Source organism: Theropithecus gelada, chromosome 1, assembly GCF_003255815.1.
Source record: "Theropithecus gelada isolate Dixy chromosome 1, Tgel_1.0, whole genome shotgun sequence".
NCBI classification, from domain to species: Eukaryota; Metazoa; Chordata; class Mammalia; order Primates; family Cercopithecidae; genus Theropithecus; species Theropithecus gelada.
This window is the reverse complement of record NC_037668.1, coordinates 53,313,213-53,317,857: the sequence shown is the minus strand read 5'-3', so window position 1 is coordinate 53,317,857 and position 4,645 is coordinate 53,313,213. Positions and strand designations below refer to the sequence as shown.

The window sequence follows — 4,645 nt, the reverse complement described above, 5'->3', positions numbered from 1 at the left end:
CGCCTCCTCTGGTGGGAGGGTCAGACTGAGGACCAATTGGGAGGCTGCCTAGTAATCCTGCAGAGGGATGGGGCCTGCACCCACCCTGGGGCATTACTGCTTTCTCATTCATGCAAGGGTTTAGCTGAAAGAGGTCTTGGTATCTAAGAGCAATAAGCCCCCAAGGTCTACAAATCAATGGAGTTCCAGGCCTGCACGGTGGTTCACGCCTGTAATCCCAGCAGTTTGGGAAGTTGAGGTAGGCGAATCACTTAAGGTCAGGAGTCTGAGACCACCCTAGCCAACGTGGTGAAACCCTATCTCTACTAAAAATAGAAAAATTAGCTGGGTGTGGTGGTGTGCGCCTTTAATCCCAGCCACTTAGGTGGCTGAGGCAGGGAAATCGCTTGAACCCAGGAGGCGGAGGTTGCAGTGAACCAAGATCGCACCACTGCATTCCAGCCTGGGCGAGAGAGTGAGACTCCATCTCAAAAAAAAAAAAAAAAAAAAAAAAAAAATCAGTGGTGTTCTAATGAATGACACATCTGCTTTTCTTCCCCTCCTGTATTTTCTCTTGCACAGCATCCTACCCTTTGCCACCTGACACCCCGGCCACCCCCAGCTTCCCAGCTTGAATTCTACAACGTGTAGACTTTCACCCTCTCAGAATGGGTGTGTTATCAGCAGCCTTCGTTTCCACTTCCTGTGACAGCTGTAACCTCTGTTCTCACTGAATTGCTAAGATTGCTGATAGATGCCAACTGCTTGGAAGCTTTTTAAGTGACTAGGATCAAGCTCTGTGCCAAGCCATAGAAAAATGGGCTACGGAATGGCCCAGAAATTTAGTGAATTAAACTAGTAATTCCCCCTCGTTTCTAGGCCCACAAGAGCCCATTGAAGAAACAGAGTAGATCTAAAATGAAAATCATTTTAGCCTCATGTAGGAGGAAGCGTCAATCTACCCATCATCTACCCATCAGAAGCACCGGAAGCTGGCTGGGCACGGTGGCTCACGCCTGTAATCCCAGCACTTTGGGAGGCCGAGGTGGGCGGATTACGAGGTCAGGAGATCGAGACTATTCTGGCTAACACAGTGAAACCCTGTCTCTACTAAAAAATGGAAAAAATTAGCCGGGCGTGTTAGTGGGCACCTGTGGTCCCAGCTACTCGGGAGGCTGAGGCAGGAGAATGGCATGAATCCAGGAGGGGTAGCTTGCAGTGAGCCGAGATCGCACCACTGCGCTCCAGCCTGGGCGACAGAGCGAGACTCCATCTCAAAAAAAGAAAAAAAGGAGCACCGGAAACCCAGCAGAGGACAAGAGCCAAACCCCGGCCTCCTCATTAAAATAAATGTCACTGGCTAAGGAGACAAGATGCTACGTGCAAGACGGTATCCTGGATTAGATCCTGTAACACAAAAACGGACCCCAGTGGAAACATGGGGAATCCGATTAAATTCGGCCATTCAGTTAATAGTATTGTACCAATGTTAATCTGTTAGTTTGGATAAATGTACCATGATTATGTAAGATGTTAACATCAAATGAAGCTGGCTGAAGGGCATATGGGAACTTCGTGTACCATCTTTGCAACTCTCTGGAAATCGAAAATGGTTGATTTCTTTTTTTTTTTTTTTTGAGACGGAGTCTCGCTCTGTCGCCCAGGCTGGAGTGCAGTGGCCGGATCTCAGCTCACTGCAAGCTCCGCCTCCCGGGTTTACGCCATTCTCCTGGCTCAGCCTCCCGAGTAGCTGGGACTACAGGCTGGGACTACAGGCGCCCGCCACCACGCCCGGCTAGTTTTTTGTATTTTTTTTTTTTTTTTAGTAGAGACGGGGTTTCACCGTGTTAGCCAGGATGGTCTCGATCTCCTGACCTCGTGATCCGCCTGTCTCGGCCTCCCAAAGTGCTGGGATTACAGGCTTGAGCCACCGCGCCCGGCCCGAAAATGGTTGATTTCAATTGAAATTTAAAAACAAATAAAAATTTTCTTTTTTTTTTTTTTTAAAGAAAGAGACCAGGCGCGGTGGCTCACACCTGTAATCCCAGCACTTTGGGAGGCCGAGGCAGGTAGATCACAAGGTCAAGAGTTCAAGACCAGCCCTACCAACATGGTGAAACTCCGTCTCTACTAAAAATACAAGCATTAGCCAGGCGTGGTGGCACGCACCTGTAATCCCAGCTACTCAGGAGGCCGAGGCAGGAGAATCACTTGAACCCAGGAGGCAGACGTTGTAGTGAGCTTAGATTGTGCCACTGCACTCCAGCCTGGGCGACAAAGTGAGACTGTCAAAAAAGAAAGAAGAAGGAAGGAAGGAAGGAAGGAGAGAAAGAGAGAGAAAGAACGAAAGAAAGAAAGAGATGTCACTGGAATAGTCTTTTTGAATTTGCAAGGGACTAGACTGCAGAATATACACTCAGATATGCCATCTGACCTTAGCCCTAAGTGTTGTTCAGTGGCCAAAAAGACATTGGCTGAATGATTTAACACTTACAGAGTGTCTGTTTGTGGCACTGCAGGGATGGCAAGACAGAATCACATAGGATCCTGCCCTGAAGGAGTTTACTCACTAGTGAGAGGGACAGACATGTATATGGATAGCTGCAATAGCAGCATAGTGGTGAGGGACAGAGAGGTTAATCAAGACCTTGAAGGTGGAGAGAATTTCAATATAGACTGAAGCGAAGGTACTCAAGGCCTTATGAGGGCTGGTGCTGTAGACTGAATGTTGTGTCTCTCCCACATTCATATGTTGAAGCCTATGGCCTACTGTAATGGTATTTGGAAGTAGAGCCTTTGGGAGGTGATTAGGTCATGAGGCTAGAGCCCTCATGAATGGGATTAGTGCCCATATAAAAAGAGGAGACATGGAATCTCTCTGTGCTCTCAGCCATCTCAACAAGAAGATGGCTTTCTGCAAACCAGGAAAAGAGCCCTCACCAGCCATCAGATCTGCTGCTGCCTTGAATTTGGACTTCCCAGCCTCCAGGACTGTGAGATATAAATGTTGGTTAAGCTACCCAGTCAATGTTGTTCTTTTACAACAGCCTGAACTAAGGCAGCTGGTGTCAGCAAAACAGTGGGGCATACAGGCATGTAATCTTTCAGGGAGCTGCCAATAGTCCAATAAAGCTGAAACTTGGTGAGGCAGTGGGAGGAGTGAGAGTGAGTTATAGAGGTTTCAGAGACACAGGACATAAGATGTGTAAGGAAGACAAAAGTCTCTTTTATTTTTTAAATATAATTGTTGGGACCAGGCGCAGCGGCTCATGCGTGTAATCCCAGCACTTTCGGGCAGATCACCTGGGGTCAGGAGTTCGAGACCAGGCTGGCCAACATGGTGAGACCCCCGTTTCTACTAAAAATACAAAAAATTAGCCAGGCGTAGTGGTGTGCACCTGTGATCCCAGCTACTTGGGAGGCTGAGGCAGAAGAATGCCTTGAACCTGGGAGGCAGAGGTTGCAGTGAGCCGAGATCGTGCCATTGCACTCTAGCTTGGGCAACAAGAGCAAAACTCCGTCTCAAAAAGAAAAATATGTATATACAATTTTTGTCATTAATAAAAGTAATACATGTTAATTTTAAGAAGTTTGGAAAATCCAGGATAATATAAAGAAGGAAAGCAAACTCAATTGTTATTTTCTTTCCAGAACTAATATTTTGGTGCATTTTCTTCATTATATTTTGTTCCTAGTTGAACTCATATTGTGCAATTGGGTAGGCTTTGTTTGTTCTATTTAGTGCAATATAGTGAGCCTCTCCCCATCTCATTAAAAAAGGACCTTAAAGCAGGAAGAGAGGTCATTTAGTCCACCTCTTTTCTAATGCAAGAATCCCAGTTCAACATTTCTGATGATTGTCTGCACACGTCTCATAGCAAGAATCTCATTCATGAAGAGGTCCCAGTCCATTCTATTGTTGGCTAAGTCCAGTGATTACAGAGCTCTTCTGTTCATCTTAGTTGTGCTTCTCTATAACCATCCCTCTTTGAGAAGACAGATTTTCTTTTTTATTATTATTATTATTTTTTAGACAGAGTCTTGCTCTGTCACCTAGGCTGGAGTGCAGTGGCGCGATCTCAGCTTACTGCAAGCTCCGCCTCCCAGGTTCATGCCATTCTCCTGCCTTAGCCTCCTGAGTAGCTGGGACTACAGGCTCCTGACACCATGCCTGGCTAATTTTTTGTATTTTTTTTAGTAGAGGCAGGGTTTCACCATGTTAGCCAGGAATGGTCTCGATCTCCTGACCTTGTGATCCGCCCGTCTCGGCCTCCCAAAGTGCTGGGATTACAAGCGTGAGCCACCGTGCCCGGCCCAAGACGACAGATTTTTCAAATGCATCAAGAATCATAGAATCTCAGGGAAAAGGAGGGGGAGGTCCTTGAGGAAGACTGACCTGGAGGTCCTCATGGAGATGAAGACCTGCAGTGACTTCACAGACGGTTTTAGCTGTGGATTTAGGAATCCTTGGACTCTAAGCCAGGGAAGGGAGTCTTTTCTTTTAGGTTTCAGAAATTTTTGCTTCTCTCATGTCATGTATCCCAAAGTTGAATCTGTCAAATGTTTTCAAGCAGAAAATGGCATGATCAGAGCTGTGCTTGATAGCTAATACCTTAGCTGTCATTTACTGAGGGTTTATTGTGTATAGGCACAATGCTAGGGACTT

At 46.5% G+C, this 4,645-nt stretch overlaps 1 pseudogene; it reads right to left on the bottom strand.

Moving 5' to 3' along the window:
* Positions 1–247: 247 nt before the first annotated feature.
* Positions 248–2,243, bottom strand: LOC112624942 (annotated as a pseudogene).
* Positions 2,244–4,645: the final 2,402 nt, after the last annotated feature.